This window comes from Aethalodelphis obliquidens, unplaced genomic scaffold (assembly GCF_003676395.1).
Source record: "Aethalodelphis obliquidens isolate GAN/ISIS:26980383/991018 unplaced genomic scaffold, ASM367639v1 scaffold31, whole genome shotgun sequence".
NCBI lineage: Eukaryota > Metazoa > Chordata > Mammalia > Artiodactyla > Delphinidae > Aethalodelphis > Aethalodelphis obliquidens.
In genome coordinates, this window is record NW_020837975.1 from 11,309,700 (window position 1) to 11,327,199 (window position 17,500).

Here is a 17,500-nt window from a genome sequence, read left to right on the forward strand (position 1 = left end):
CAAGATCCGCAAGCAGACTGCGGGGCAGGTTCCTGGCTCACGTCTAACTTCAACCTCCTGAGTCCCTTTAGCCACTACAGGCCAAGCCTGGGCTTATCTCCTCTGTGTGCCTCCTGTCCCCCCTGTCCCAGAGGCTGGGCCCTGCTCAGGGGCCAAACTCTGAAACCAGAGTCAGAACGGCCAGGGCCCTGGGAGTGAGCAGATGGCATTCCTGCCCCGAAGCCCTCTTCCTCGCAGCCTCCCAGGGTGAGGCTCCACGCAGGTGTGGGTCTGGGACCCCCATGGTGACAGCTGCATTCACAGCTGGATTTTGGATAAATCTATGGAGTCATTTTTTTATGCCTCTGCCCTTGGTTCCCTTTCCTGTATTTTCATCCACTTAACTCTATCTTGGAAGCCCTGGCTGAGTGCTACCACCTCCATGGAGCTTTCTGTGAGGCCCAGACTAAACAAATCCTCCCTCCACTGTGTTTCTATGACATGCACAGCCCCGTAGACACTGCCACTTCACGTGACAGCCCTTTCTCATGAAATGCATGTCTCGTAGGAGGTAGAGATAATATCTTTTGTGAGTCCGCAGTGTCTTGCTCAATGCCTGGCATTTAGAAGGTGCTCAACATATGTCTGTTAAATGAATCGGGTCAGGAATGAACCAGGAGTGATGAGGAGCCTTGCTCTCATTGCCATAGGAACACAGTCCAGGACTAGAGGGACCCGCTCTGAGACCCAGGGTTCCAGAGGTGCGTTCATGTGGGCCACATACCACATCTTTTGCCTGGAAAAGCCCCGGTGTAAGGAAGTGGACCAGCCCATCTGACACCAATTTAATGATGACTGTTGATAAAAATAGCACCATGAAGAATGTCTGAATGGTGAGGCACACAAAGACACCCCACCCTTTTCCAATCAGAAGCAAATGGGCACATCTCAGTTCTGTCTCCACATCTGCCCCGCACACTCCCGAGTCGGGTGGGCCTGGGAAGGGGTCTGGGCGATGTTCAGAAAGATGAGCCCTGATACGCGAGAGACATTAGCCAGAGAGTGCTTTGGCCCAGCGGAGCCCACCAGGAGCCAAAGGCCTCATTCCACACCTTCTCCCCACCCTAGTCCACGCCCAGCTCTGACAATGTATGCCTTTTATTGCGTCATTTTTATGATTTATCATTTTTATGATTTGTTTTAACCACAGAGGGTAGAGGAATGAGTCTCTCTGGACTAGGGCTGGGGGAGAGGGGAGCTCCACCAAGACTATACTGAAATCCGCCCGCCTGTGGGACCCCCAGATTGCTTCCCACACAGGAGGTGATGAGAGGGCTTCCACCAACCGGAGGCGGCAAGGGTGGAGGTGGGGTGGAGGGTTGTTCAGAAAGCTACAGCGAAGAAGAAGTGTTCATGGCCTTTACTCTCCCAGGCTCTGCTTTCTTTCAGAGCTGACAGCCCAGGGTGACAGCTGGGTGGAGAAGCCAGGGCAAGGTTTCCCAGCACCCATGGTGCCGATACAGCGGTAGGTCCCGGAAGAACTTACAATCAGCTGAAAACCCCACGGGGCCTTCCCTAAGGTGTGGAGGGGTCCAGGCAGTGGGAGCAGAAGGGACAGGGGGCGCACAGAGGAGATAAGCCCAGGAGGGTAGTTTGGGAGCATTTTGCAGAGAATTTTGAAGGTCGTGCTAAGAAATTTGGGGCCAATGCCGTGACATATTATGCACAAATCACCAACTTTCAAAGACTTAAAATTTAGTAAAGTACACATTATGGGATAGTTACACTGGAAGTATTTGATATTTCTGGTGATTTAAAAGGCACTTGGGGTCCTGCAGTGCCATGGGCTTATGGTCAGGAACATGGGATTGGCTTTTCTCCTGCTACAGTGGAGGAAGAGTCTGGCATTGGTGTTCTTTGACGGTGATGACCTCAGGTGAATGGACATGAGTGTGGCGGCTGTAATCCCAGCAGCTCGTATCCTAAGTGTCTGCTCAGGGAGGTCAAGGTGAGGTGGTGAGGATGCCCATAGACTGAAGGCCAAGAGGCAAAGCCAGGCCTGGAAGCCTACTGGGGCTTCACAGCTGCCACGTGGAGGGTGAGGCTGGGTCCACAGGGAGGGGCACGTGGAAGGAACCCCACAGGCAGCTGCGGTGCGTGACCCCGGCTCCACCTCCGTCCCACTCTTGTCCATTCCCGTTCTGCTGGCTCAGAGCCCATATCCAGCCCCTTTTGGACTGTGCTAATAGACCAGTTCTCACTCCAGTTTGGGGCCAGCCACTAAGCTAATCAGCAGCTTTTTATTTACTGAAGAGATGCCTCCACCTCCCTTTCCCTCTCAGGGTTTGCAAAACAGCTCTTTCTCGTCTGGCGAGCTCTCGCCCCTAAGCACACATCATGCACTAAAAACACCAGGAGCCGTGGAGCGCGCAGTGACTGAGGGCTCACTACGCTATGAGATTATCATCAATTTATTTATTCTCTCGATAAGTATTTATTCATTTTGTTTATTCACGTGCTAGGTATGTGACAGAGATATAAACTTGAACGAGAAGATTACAGCATGATCCTTGCCCTTAAAGAGTTCAAAATCTAGTAAGGGAGAAAGAAAAGTGAACAAATAATTACAAAGAAGCTGCTGCTTGCTGTAAGGGAGGCGTGTTGTCCAGCGCTGAGCGGCGGGGAGGGAGGGAGGGCCGGCTCTGTCAGGGAGTGTGTGAAGGGTCCTGGAGATGAAGCGGCGCTTGCGAGGTGGAGAAGTGGAAGAGATCCCAGGAGGAGCGGTCAGAGGAGTGTGGATGAACAGGGCAACTGGATTAATATGCGTGGTTCTGCCACCTGATAGGAATGACCTTTGGGTGACTCAGAAACGAATTTTTTGCATACCTGACGCTAAGCATGGTGCCAAGTGCTTTCTTACATATTATTCCAGTTAAACTTGTTCGTGATGCCTGGTCATAATTTCATTTTACAGAGGAGGAAACTGGGGCTCACTTAAAGAAATGGTTATAAAGGGGTAAAAAATTGCCCAGCTTTCCGAGGAAGGTAGACCCGCTTTTAGACCAGTTTTTCCAGGGAAAAGTATGCCTGATAGAGGAAGCAGGTAGTGGGCCTCCAAATGATCTGGTAGAAATAGATTTACCCACGAGATTGTCTTCTTATTAGTGCCTATCTTGTCTAAAACTTTTAAATCTTTTTTTACAGTATCACAGAAAAAACAGAACCATGAGTTTTGTTCACTGTTTGCAAAGTTCACTTCATATGTTTTTTTTTTTGCAGTACGCGGGCCTCTCACTGCTGTGGCCTCTCCCGTTGCGGAGCACAGTCTCCGGACGCGCAGGCCCAGCGGCCATGGCTCGTGGGCCCAGCCGCTCCGAGGCATGTGGGATCCTCCCGGACCGGGGCACGAACCCACGTCCCCTGCATCGGCAGGCGGACTCTCAACCACTGCGCCACCAGGGAAGCCCCTACTTCATATGTTAATATGTTCTGTTAGTGTGTCTAGAATTTGTAAGCACCATGAGGGCAGGGGTTTTTGTCAGTTTGGTTTGCTGCAGTCTTGCTAGCACCTGGATAGTACCTGGCACACAGGGGGAACTCAATCAAATATCTTTTGAATGAATGAATGAGTGAATGTATGTTTTAGATGCTTAGCGTTGTTCCTTTTAGGACAGTGCACTGTGACGCGATGGCAGAGGAGAGGCACACACCCACTGCTCTCCCTCTCTCCACCATCATGCTATGGGGTGGGTCCCTGTATGGTGTGATTTTAGAAACCCAACACCATCTTCTCCCCACTACATGTTACCATTAGAGGTGAATTTCAACTCCAAGAAGCTTTTATAAAAAAACAAATACTCTTGAAGGCATCTATTTTAGGGCTAGCAAAGAAAAACTCCATGATTTCTTGACAATTAGCTAAGAGGTTCTGCAAAGATGAGGCATAAGATGGTGTCTCAGGCTGGTGCCAGAATCAGGGGGATCTGAGCTTGCAAGGGAAGATGGATATACTTTTCCCCAACTTTGTTTAGTCTGTCAAACTCAGAGGCTCATTAGCTTTGGCCCTCAGGAGTTCTGATTTGCCATGCCCACTTCTAGTTCTCAGTTGTTTCCTTTTAGTGAATTTCAGTCATAGGTCCCAGTGTTAAATCCCAGAAAATATGGATGACTCAGAGAAGCCTGCTGGCTTGCTGAATCACAGGACTGTTTAAAACCTAAAGGAGAGTAAATAAAATATCACAGGGTAGTATAAAATTTCAAACAAAACAAAGCAAAAACCAAAACCCAAAAAAACCCTAAAGGAGAGGAGTTTCTCAGTCTCAGCACCAAAATAGGACATTACAATTCTGGGCTGCAAGTTGGATGGAAAATATTTCCAAGTCCTGAAGGTACAACCTCTTCTGGATTTTGATACCTATTAAAGAGCACTTAGATAGAAACGGCAGTCAATGAGGTACCCTCCAAATTAGCCTTGGAGTTGGGTTTCTGGAAATGATAGGCACCCGAAGTTCTTAGGTACTGGTCCCTTACACATTTCTTAATGCTCCTTTTTTTTTTTTTGCCATCCTGAAATTTGGTTCCTTATTTTTCTAAAGAATACAAATCAGTACTTTTGGAAGTCCTCCCTGCCCCCAACACAGGGCCCCATGGAAACCAAATGGAAAGAAAAAACAACGGAAATGGAGAGTTTATGCTGCTGCCGTTGGGCCTGCTGTCTGATTTCCTTTAGTCTGGGCCTCCTGGGCCAGAGCTCATTTTCCTGGCTGCCCCCAAACAACCTACTACTGCTTAAACTATTGCTTAAAAATTGACAGGAATAAAATGATGGAGAGTTGTGTTATTCAAGCTGAAAAATGATTTGCTAATCAGAGCCAAAAATATATTTTCCTTGGGAAAGACATTTATTCATGTGGTGCCTCACTTCCTTCTGACTGAAGAAGGAAAGAGAGAAAAAAAGACCAACAGGGAATGAGGAAAAGTGTGAGATGGGGTGGATTCCAAGGGGAGAGGGGGTGTGAACCCACCGTTTGGGACTAAAAACATGAGAAGACTCAGAGCTGGGAAGGGACATTCAGGGCTCAGGCAGGGAGAAGGCTGGTACGAAGGGGATGGTTACACTCTCTGCGGCTTGGTAGCAGAAACTTTCGAAATCAAAGATAAGGGAATGGCTTTGATATAGTGTTATGATGAATACCTACAATATGTAGACCACGGAAGTGCACACAGGAATGAGAAGCAACAGGTAGGGATAGAGTGTGTTTTTTTGGTATCTGATATAAGTTCTATATGCACTGAAATTTCTCAGTAAGTGTTGACTTAGGTGAAATATACACAAATATCCTCCCACAAATAGCCAGAAGAGAATTCCATCCTCTAGTGTGTGGAGAAGTTAGAATGAATGGGCCAACGGGAGGGAAAGGAACGAAGACTGTAGATGACAGGAAGGGATAACTTATCAAGGTGGCATGAAACATATAGGTCAGGAGGGATAGGAGGACCAAGGGAAGGGTCAGTGGTCCAGCTTTCTTGGGAATGGTGCTTGGAACGAGGATGTCCGCGGGGCCATAGAGAGGAATTGATGGTTTCAGGCTGAAACTCGGGTGAAGGACAAGTCAGCAGCTCCTAGCATGGAGAGCAAAGGGTCCTTTGATGCTGGACTGAATGAACTCATGAGATCGGGAGGTGCTAAAGGATGGAACGTCTCCCAGAAAGATTAGAAAGGACATCTGAGATACTGTCTTCATTGTCCTCCCCACCCCATCTGTGGGGTAAATGCTGTCATCTAGGAAGGAGGAGGTTTTCGGAAGTTACATGAAAGAAAGAGATGGCACATATGTAGCTCCCATGTTCCCACTTTCCTTCCTCACACCCATGGAAGACATTGCTAACCAATCATAGCATCCTTTGCTGGGGAAACTAATTATAGCACTAGAGTTGTCAGCGTAGCTCTTCAGGCAGCCTCTTCCAGTCAATCATCCCTGGCATAGAAGCTCTTCCTGTAATACATGGCTCCCACATTACTACCCAATTAAATGACAGCTGCTGTTACTTTCATCATTCCTGTGCTTTAAGGGAAAAATGGCTGCCTTCTTCCATCACCTTAGGGGCTGACATGAAGTTAATTTTCCCCAGGGAGTGGCATCAATGCCCTGAATCACTGAGAGTGGCCGTCTGGGAGGAGATGCTGAGGAGCGCTCTGTTCATGTCTCTCCACTGCCAGGGTGGTGGAGGTCACCACAGGAAGTGCCATGTGCCATGGCTCTGTTTACTTTAAGGGCCAGGAGCAGCTCATCTACAATTTGTGGGGCTGCTGGGTGGGTACAGCAGGGTATGGAATCAGAGGATGAAGGGAAGACAAAACCACTTAGCCACGGCCAAAGTGACTGCAGATGTGAAGACCAAAGAGTAGATCTTTTGGGGGTGACCTAGAACACTTGCCCAACCTGCTTCTCCCTTTTGATTGACAACTTCTGGAATGGGTTGGTGCCCCAAAGGCTTTGGGGTCAAAAGCCTATGTTCAAACCAGGTGATACCACCTGGGCTAAAGTCCTCAGATTAGGACTTGCCTTGGAGTTTCCTAAATTGCCGCATGAAAGATGTCAAAGGAGAACCTTTAATTAGTAGATTCTTAGGGCTGGCCTGGAGCAGGCTGAAGCATGGCAGGCTTGGCAAGGGCTCTAGGGAGTGGAGTGAAGGGAAGATCCAAAGTGGAAAAAGCCACTGAAACCTTAGGAGACCCACCCCATGGCGGCACCACATCTAAATAAATCAGATGGGTTCCTGACTCCTGGTGCCAGAAATCACACATCCCACTGGCAACCTACCAGGCCCAGCAGCACAGACCGTGTAGGCTGGATGGAATGAAGGGGCAGCGCACGAGGCAGGCTGTGTTTCCTTTTTGTCTTGGTGCCGGGGTTGATTCACCCTCCTGATGCAGCTGTGTCCTAGATGTGGGCCTGAGAAGGTGAAGAAAGGTCCCATGTGCCAGCCCAGTGGACGGGCTTGGAGCCCCTGAAAGAAGGGCAGCTGCTTGAACATAGTTGCTCATTTCCAGCAGTAACGTAAAACCTTCAGACAATGGTCCCGAGACCATCTGCCGAAAACTGTCATTTTCCTAACCCAGCATCTCTGGGGTTTTTATTTTGTGAGTGTTCTTATTCAGGACAAAATGCCCATGTGGGTTGCTTAGAGAGATCTGTGGATTGACACAGGCGTGGAGCTTGGAGAGCAGCCTGGGTCATGTTGGCATTTCTGCGTTTTGGAGTTCACTCAGGAATCTGGAGGCCAGCAATGTTTCCACGAAATAAGACATCACCCTGTGGCTCCTGCTGCCAGGCTAACCCGGACCTATGGGGTCTTTTTCATCGATTTCAACCCACGGATGTGGCAGCCCCAAAGGGCCTTGGGGTCTCATTCCATGCCCAATATTTGGACCAACCTTGGGAATCATGTGTGTTCTAGCCCTTTGTGGGTTAAAGGGCAGTTGACTGAGAGGCCCACTGAACAGAAAGGTAGCATTCCTCTTCAGCTTAGAAAGAGGCTCCAAATTCTGTGGAATCTGAAAAATACCGGATTCCCTGAGTTTGACATGTCTTGACCACTTCCAAAGGCCATGGTTAATAGGTTTCTGTTGCCTGGTCACCACCCTGACGAGTTTGGTTCTTGTGTCAGCCTATGCTTTGGGGACAGTGGCTAAGCTGAGTTCACATGTTCTATTGTCTGAAATGAGGCAAGTTTTCTATGTATGCCTAAATTAGGAATAAATTCCACTCGTCTCAAATTTATTTTGATACATTTAAAAAAGAGAATTAAAGAATTACATTCTAGCCAAATAGCAAAATTCTCCTTCCCTGAAATGCATGTGGATTTAGATAAAATTCTGTTTCCCTGGGTTGGAAATAAGTATAAGTCAAAATGGAGTTTAGATATGTCAGTGTTCATTCCTTGGGGGAAAAAAAGGAAGGGGAAAATTATTTTTTGTGTGTGTTTTCTATGTGACAGGCCCTGTTCCATAGTTCATAAATATTAACTCAGTTAATCTTTACAATGACTCTACTGGTGGTGGTGGGGAGCTAATGCTTACTGAGAACTCTGTGCTACAGGGATTATACATGTCTCATTTAATTCTCACAGTGACTCTGTCAACTAGGCAGTATTGGGCCCACTTTACAGGTAAGGTAACTGAGGTTGAAGGAGGTTAAAAGTGACCCCAACACAACAGTTAGTAAAATGGCAAAGCCATAACTTGATCCCAGGTTTGTCTGACTCCAAAACCTTCTCTTTGCATATAGTGTCGCTCGATGGAAACCATTTGCCAAGTAGAAATGATCTCATAAGTACCAGCAAACCACTGAGGTCAGACTGACGGAGTCAGGACTCAGAGGTGGTAAAGAGAAAAAAGGCAGTTTTTGGAGGGCTGTGAGCTGGCATGTGGACTGAAAGCAGCTCAGAAGAGTTGGGGAGATCTTTGTGAAGGGGAAACAGGGAAGGCACCAGGTGGCTGGGAGGAGCTACTTCACCTGGGGACCCGTGGGGTGGGGTAAGGATCAGAGGTAAAGGGGGAGTTGGCTGACTTGTGGTGAAGCCTTGACTCTCTATGAGGACTTTGTTAGTTAGCCAATTACGGCTGGACCAGTTAAATAGTTATCTTTCCCTCAGGTATACGGAGCTTGTGCTCAGAAGGGTCTCCACGATAAAAAGAATTTATGCACTTAAGACGGTTTTGTTGGACTGAGCAGGAGGGATACTACAGGGAAGAGAAGAGAAGGGGCAGGGTCCAGGTTCTCAGAGTGTGGACTCTGCAGAGAATAATCTCCCACCCCAAAAGAGCAACAGTCGTGAAAAAGAGGTGAAAAGGATCTAGGAGGCCATCATTTTCCCTTTGACCTCTTTGTATCCTAACTGCTTCTTTTCTGGAAAACATCTCATTGTTTAAATGAAACACCTGTTTGTTCCCTCAGGCAATGAGTCAGTTGGTGAAGCAGACCATCTATTAACAAGTACTGAGCATCTACGCTATCGACAGCCCTCTCCCATGGCTCGTTACAGAAAAAGAGAAGAGCCACTGCCCTTGGCCTTAGGATAGAAAGCAGTGGGAACATGGGAAGGTCAAAGCTTACGTTACAAAGCAGGAGAGCACCCCGAGACAGGGCACTGATAGTAACGCGGTACAGATGGTGCGGGTGGTTGCGCAGGCGCAGAGGGGCTGGTCAGACTGCAGAGGGGCTCTTGGAGGAGCGTTCCTTCTGGGGCAGGTTTTAGAGGAACCGAGGGGCAGGAGCTGGAGGAAAGGAGCTCGGCCTGGTGCAGAGCCTGACTGAGAGTACCTGGGGGTTTCCTTGGGCTGTGGGGGAATTGGGGCTCGAGGGACCACTAGGTGCAGACACCACACTCCTCACTACTTCCCTGCTTGCCCAGGAATCCCCAGGCAGAGGCCACTGGACTTTTCCACACCTACTCAGGCAACTCTCCTTCCCTCACATGACTGAGGAAGAATACTGGCTTTAGCGTGTAACCTCACTGTTCCTCCTGTCCAGTGGCTGCAAAAAGGAAACAGGATTTGGAGTGAGAAGCCGTGGGATTGAGTGCTGGCCTCACTCCAGCTGTGGGACCTGGGTGGGGTCTGCCATTTAAATTGCTCCCAGTCTCAGCCTCCTCATCTATAGAGTGAAGCTAACAGAACTCCTGTCTCTTAATGTAACTGTGAAGGGGTAATGAGAGGAGGTGCCATGAAGTGCATAGCTAGCTCCCTTTTAAAACTACTGAATACCTTTTTTTCTTCTAACATCTTTATTGGAGTAGAATTGCTTTACAATGGTGTGTTAGTTTCTGCTGTATAACAAAGTGAATCAGCTATACATGTACATATATCCCCACATCCCCTCCCTCTTGCGTCTCCATCCTCTCCCCCTAATCCCACCCCTCTAGGTGGTCACAAAGCACCGAGCTGATCTCCCTGTGCTATGCAGCTGCTTCCCACTAGCTATCTATTTTACGTCTGGTAGTGTATATATGTCCATGCCACTCTCTCACTTTTTCCCAGCTTACCCTTCCCCCTCCCCGTGTCCTCAAGTCCATTCTCTACGCCTGCATCTTTATTTCTGTCCTGCCCCTAGGTTCTTCAGAACCAATTTTTTTTTTTAGATTCCATATATATGTTAGCATACAGTATTTGTTTTTTTCTTTCTGACTTACTTCACTCTGTATGACAGACTCTAGGTCCATCCACCTCACTACAAATAACTCAATTTTGTTTCTTTTTATGGCTGAGAAATATTCCATTGTATATATGTACCACATCTTCTTTATCCATTCATCTGTCGATGGACACTTAGGTTGCTTCCATGTCCTGGCTATTGTAAATAGACCTGCAATGAACATTGTGGTACATGTCTCTTTTTGAATTACGGTTTTCTCAGGGTATATGTCCAGTAGTGGGATTGCTGGGTCATATGGTAGTTGTATTTTTAGTTTTTTAAGGAACCTCCATATGGTTCTCCATAGTGGCTTTATCAATTTACATTCCCACCAACAGTGCAAGAGGGTTCCCTTTTCTCCACACCCTCTCCAGCATTTATTGTTTGTACATTTTTTGATGATGGCCATTCTGACTGGTGTGAAGTGATACCTCATTGTAGTTTTGATTTGCATTTCTCTAATGATTAGTGATGTTGAGCATCCTTTCATGGGTTTGTTGGCAATCTGTATATCTTCTTTGGAGAAATGTCTATTTAGGTCTTCTGCCCATTTTTGGATTGGGTTGTTTTTTTTTTGATATTGAGCTGCATGGGCTGCTTGTATATTTTGGAGATTAATCCTTTGTCAGTTGCTATGTTTGCAAATATTTTCTCCCATTCTGAGGGTTGTCTTTTCCTCTTGTTTATAGTTTCCTTTGCTGTGCAAAAGCTTTTAAGTTTCATTAGGTCCCATTTGTTAATTTTTGTTTTTATTTCCATTTCTCTAGGAGGTGGGTCAAAAAGGATCTTACTGTGATTTCTGTCATAGAGTGTTCTGCCTATGGTTTCCTCTAAGAGTTTGATAGTGTCTGGCCTTACATTTAGGTCTTTAATCCATTTTGAGTTTATTTTTGTGTATGGTGTTAGGGAGTGTTCTAATGTCATTCTTTTACATGTAGCTGTCCAGTTTTCCCAGCACCATTTATTGAAGAGGCTATCCTTTCTCCATTGTATACTTTTGTCTTCTTTATCAAAGATAAGATGGGTTTATCTCTGGGCTTTCTATCCTGTTCCATTTATCTATATTTCTGTTTTTGTGCCAGTACCATACTGTCTTGATTACTGTAGCTTTGTAGTATAGTCTGAAGTCAGGGAGCCTGATTCCTCCAGCTCTGTTTTTCTTTCTCAGGATTGCTTTGGCTATTCGGGGCCTTTTGTGTTTCCATACAAATTGTGAAATTTTTTGTTCTAGTTCTGTGAAAAATGCCATTGGTAGTTTGATAGAGATTGCCAGCAATCCTTTACTAATATGCTTTACATCTCTTTGTTTCTCCTGGTCTCTTTTTAATCCCAACGTAAGGCACCACCTTTGCTCACCTGGACTGTCTCCTAACTGCTTTGCTAAGCTTCCATCTTACTTTCCTATGACGTTTTCCTCACATAACAGCCTGAATGATTTTCTAAGAACACAATCATGTCACTCCTCTGCTTTAAATTTTCTAGTGGCTTCCTGTGGCCCCTGAACATGCCCCAAACTCCTCAGCCTGGCAGGCCTCACATCATCTGGTCTCTGCCTACATGTCTCCCTCCCCATGCCCCAATCACACCTCCTTTGCTCGTGCCTTCTTGGCTCACTGGTCTTCTTTCAGATTCTCATATATGTCAATACTATTCTTATCTCTGGGCCTTTACACTTGCTGTCTGTTCCTTTTGTCTGGAATGTTCTTTCCCTGAACATTCTGTATGACTATCAACTCCTTATTCAGTTCTTAGCTCATATGTCAGCTCCTTTGGGTCCCCAACCCAGCCCAATTGTTTCCTACCCTGTTATTCGGTTTTATATCCTTTCTAACATTTGTCACCATCTGAAACTACAGATATGTATGTATTGTGTGGACTGAAAACTCCATATAGGCATATCTATCTTGTTCATTGCTCCTTCTCTGGTGCTGGGAAGAAAGGAAAAAAGGAAGGAAGGAAGAAGAAAAGAAGGGAAGAAGGAGGGTACGAAGGAAGTGAGGGAGAGAGGAGGGAGGGAGGGAGGGAGGAAGAGAGGGGTCACAGTCTTATCGGAAATAGGTCCCCCTAACAGGCACGAGGTTTGCACCCTTATCCTGCCTTGCACTTCAAGGCCAAACTGACTCCTATGAAGACTCCCAGGTTTGAGCTCCCTCCTCTTTGTATCCACAATCAGAATATTTAAAATGACCCTTCTTTCCCAGGGACCTGCCTGGGTGAACTTCCACAGGCCCTTGCTAACCCATCCCCTGAGTAACCACATCACCTCACTCTCCTGCTATCTCTCTCTCACTGAGTTTTCACTTTTTATGGTTGTTTGTTTTGTTTTTATTTTCTGAATATTAAACCTAGAACTAATTATTTCTAAAGGGAGCCAAACTGTACTTCACATGTAAGTGGCGAGGGGCCTGTGAGAACAGCTCTCATTCCCTTCCCTGGCAAGACCTTCCATTTCTAAGATAGAGAAATGAGAATCTATGGGGCTATCTAGCATCATTTCAGAATGTGATAGGGTCATCCAAGTTAATATCTGTGTCTGGCATTCGTACATCCTCAACAGGGAGAAGTAATTTGCTATTGTGAACCATTTGTATTAAGCCATTCAGGAAAGTTTCTGAAGAATTTTTCTTTCATAGGTGCATTATCCTATAAGGATTCAGAAAGGAATATAGTTGATGCAGAAGGCAAGTCCTGAAGATTTAAACCCCCATGTCTTTGCCTAATGAGGTAAGAATACGTAAAAGGTATTATTGGGCTTCCCTGGTGGCGCAAGTGTTTGAGAGTCCGCCTGCCGATGCAGGGGACACGGGTTTGTGCCCCGGTCCGGGAAGATCCCACATGCCGGAGAGCGGCTGGGCCCGTGAGCCATGGCCGCTGAGCCTGCGCGTCCGGAGCCTGTGCTCCGCAACGGGAGAGGCCACAACAGTGAGAGGCCTGCATACCACCAAAAAAAAAAAAAAAAGGTATTATTTTACTACTCCTAATTATCACGATATAGCTTGCCCATTGCCAAAAATTTGGGAAATAAAGAATGGTATAAAGAAGCAGGAAAAAAAATCACTCACAATCCCTTCACCTCTGTTTTTTCTATGCTTTGCTTTACTACATAGTTAAGATGATAATGTATATACAATTATGTAACCTGTTTACTTACTTCACTTAAAATTATGTCACAACCCTTTATTCTAAGTCATTAAATTCTTCATGAATATTACCTTTTACGGTTATATCATTTCATCATTATAGTCCATTCCTCAATATTGGACTTATACATTATTTTACATATATGCTCTGTAAATAATGCTGCAGTGAAGATCTTGGTGTATAAATTTTACTCCACATTTAATTACTTATTTTCTTAGTTAATTAATACAACTAGTATTTACCGAGTGCCCATTATATCCCAGTTACTGTACTTAGAGCAGATGAACAAAGGTCTACTTCCTTGGAGAGCATACATACTCCTGAGGGTGTACAGACAAGAGGAGCAAATAAATCCATATACTGATTAGCTCTATGAAGAGAGGTGATGCAAAGTAAGGGGACAGAGGGAGATGAATGACGGGGGAGGCGATTTTCCTCAGGAGGGTTAGAAGAATGTCTCTCTGAGGAAGTGGTATTTGCACAAAGACATTTTGGATTATTTCTGTAGGCTAGATTCCTAGAGGGAGTTTCTGAATTAAAGTTCTTACTTTCTAGGAAGCCGGTTTACTCCCTGACAGTTCTGGAAGAAATCACAGTTGTAGAAATGCACCCTACTAGGGCATGATCTTGATGAGCAAGTTACTTAATTCCTCTATTCCTTAGTTTTCCTGTGTGAAATGGAAATAATCACACCTGTTTATGTACACTGTGTCTGTGTGTGTGTATGTGTGTGTCACGGGGGCGGCAGGGCTGCGGGTGGCCGCAGGGCAGGGATGTTAAGGTTCTTGCATCCCAGGAGAACGAGGGCAGGGAGCAAACGCGTGTCTGTGAAAGGGGAGAGATCAGGTTGTTGAATGTATGCAGGGCATTCCAGTTGATGAAAGCGTAGCTGAAAGAGGGTTCTGGAAGGTGTGGCATGAATGCTCACTGTGTCTAACACGTATCAGGTGGTCAGTAATGTATTTTGAAGGAAAGGAACCCAACCTGTCAAGAAGAGCTGACTGACAGAAGGAAAGGTCTTAAATGACTGGTCACGTAGCAGTGCCCTCTGGCTCATGATTTGTCAAGAAGACACTACAAAGACAGCCTCTTTTCATTCACGAGTCTGCAAATAGGTGGTATCCTCAGTTTTCTCAATCATAAAATGGAGCTAGTAATGTCTACTTCATAGGCTTGTATGGGGGATTAAGTGGGCTTGAAATATGGAAAGAACACAACACTGTGACTTGTTCACAGTAGTTATAAATGCTTGTTTTTCTCCTTCAACTTTGTATAATTAGGTGGGAAAGGATCTGGGATAGTGAGAGGTGGGACAGTGGTGTACAGCACCCAGAGGGCTCTAAGTAAACCTCAGCCCCGAGAACTGGATAGTTTATTTGCTTATGCACCAGCGTTTGGGTTGTATCCTTTTGAGTTCTCAGATCTGCAGTAATAAAATCATTTTGTTGCATAAGACAATTAATATGTGCTAATGTTGACAAAAAACTCCCAGGAAGGAGTTTCAAGGCCTTGGTTGATGGCTGATGGTAAACAAAGTTATCAAAGGCATGCATTGTAGCCTCAGACATAAATGCTTTCTTCATCTAAAATGATTAATCTAATTTGGAAAACAGCTCAAATCACATATTTCCTTTGGGTCTTTCCAGCAGTTTTCCCTTGGGCTCCAGTCCCTCCACCTCCACAGGTCCTGCTGTAAACTCTTTGCTGTGTCTCTCCCTCCTCTTTCAGACCCTTCTCATCCAGGCGAGGCTCTTTGTAAGATGTGCCTGCCTGGGGACCTGGCGGACCCTGCTTGGGTCGTGCATATTTGTATGGGGTGGGACACACACGTGACATGCCCGCTACTATCATCCTCCCCTTTCCCAAACTCCAGGGATGTCCAGGAGGTTCCTCACTCTTGAGGCATCCAGGGGAGGCCACAGATCGGCTCCATCTGCTGCTGGCCTCGTGGCTCCTACTTGCTTTTCTCTTCCCCTATCTTTGCTGCAATCTCTTCACGTGGTAGCAGCATGTAAGCGGCTTTTCTCAGTACTTGCAGTAATAGCCTTTGTCTGACTTCTCCCTTCACTGTTTAGTTTTCTTTTTTTAATCCTGCCTTTTCTTTAAGCCAGAAGCAGAACTGGATTGTGGAAAACAATGCCAAGGGCTTGGGGCCCTGATTTCTGCCATCTGCTATGGCAGGAAGAGGCGGGGGAAGGAAAGGGTGCTAAAACTTAAGTAGCAGGATGAAGAAGAATCTCAGTTTGATTTGCTTAAAAGCTTCTCGCATTGGCATGCATCTGTGGTGGAAAATGTTCACTGGCAGATGCTCTAGGACCTGGTTAACTGTTTGTAGTTCACGTGGCTGGGTAGACGGACTGTCCCTGCTGCCGGGGCCCAAGAAGCTGCCTTCCACTTCACTGGGTCCGCTAAGGAGCTTTGGGTTGCCTCGGTCAGTAATTTGCTCTCTGGAGACAAAGAATGCTAAGAGTGAGCAGGCTGAAAGGCCCTCTGGCTGGGCTTCCTCATGTTACAAACAGCCAGTCTTTGAACTTGTAATTATGAGTCATGGGGCTCCCAGTCTGGTGCAAAAGTGACTCATTTTAAGCAAATTATCAGTGTTTTCCCTATTACCAAATGCTGTGATCAGCCATTCTGTATATATAAAAAAAGGAACCGTTTTATTAAAAGAGCAGGATGTGTGGAAGGAGAACGAGCTGCACTATGCTTTCCAGACGTATGGACCCAAGTCAAGCGCAGGCCCAGTGTGAGCCAAGCAGCAAAATAAAGAGTAAAAATGGCACAGAAAACAAACGAACAAGGAAAACTCATTTCGGAACAGATGCAAAACCAACTCTAAGCCAGCAGCATACGATTCCTATAATGCTATGATTCCTGGACATTCTCCCCTGCCCTCCTTCCAACTCACTTGGACCTACTGGAATCAAGGTCAAGGAAGAAATACCTATCTTTGGGTCAATTTAACCACAATGTTGTTAGAGAGTCATTGATGATAGATGCCTCTGAGTTGCCCAAAGCTAGTTACTTAGACAGATGGACTTACAGACACAGCAATCATAGTAAATAAATGTGATCTAGTGATGAGTCTGTGGTGGAAGGAGAATTCCACGGCCTTCTGTCCTAGAGCCCTCTCCTGAGGACACCTGCTATGTGAACAGTCTTTGGCTCAGGAAACATTTGAAATGATCATTGCCCCTTAGTCAGTTGCAAGAGTAGTAACTGATCTGAAAAGACAATTTTTCTTCTCTGATGCCTTGGGTATGATGAACAATTCCCAGGACCGCAATAAGAGGAAATGGGCCCAGGTTTGACATTTCTAATTAACACCTTTACATAGGTTTCTCATTCACCTACACCACTGTAGGAAGACTCCATATGCTACATGGGGAACTTGGCTCTGAGCTAAATTGTCTGACTTACAACCTTTCCAAATTATTTTCAATTTAAAACTGCCTCTCTTGGGACTTCCCTGGTGGTCCAGTAGTAAAGAATCTGCCTTACAATGCAGGGGATGCAGGTTCAATCTCTGGTTGGGAACTAAGATCCCACATGCTGCAGGGCAACTAAGCCCGCATGCCACAACTACTGAGCTCGCCCGCCTCAACTAGAGAGCCTGTGTGCCGCACACTACAGAGCCCACGTGCTCTGGAGCCTGTGCACCACAACTAGAGTGAGAAAATTCACACGCCACAACTAGAGAGAAGCCCGCATGCTGCAATGAAGAGCCCACGCGCCATGATGAAAGATCCCGCGTGCCATAACTAAGATCCCACGTGCCGCAACTAAGACCCGACACAGCCAAAAATAAATAAAATAAATAAATAACAAATAAAACTTAAAAAAAAAATCTTAAAAAAACTGCCTCTCTTGTTTTTTGAAAACTTTATTTCTCACCCCTTGCATAGAAACCATATACCAAAAGACTATTTTTGTATGTTCTCAAATCCCCAAAAGAAAATCCATTAATCAGTCACTCAATGTTTTTGAAATATCACCTTCTAAGCATTCTGCTAATCATAGCAATTGATAAAGAATCAGCAAGAGCCATAAAAAGTAAAGGTGGAAGATACTAGTCAGCAGTCATCTCCTAATTGACAATTCCAGTACCTGTTTTCAATTTTCATACCTCTTGACCTCTCTGCAGTATTTAAATATTCCTTAATTATTAAAATTTTCTTCTCTGC

At 45.8% G+C, this 17,500-nt stretch overlaps 1 protein-coding gene across 1 annotated transcript in view; it reads right to left on the reverse strand.

Annotated features, from left to right (window-relative positions):
- The window catches only part of KIF6 (kinesin family member 6), a 387,990-nt gene that overhangs the window by 82,687 nt on the left and 287,803 nt on the right, over positions 1-17,500 (reverse strand). The window lies entirely within an intron of this gene.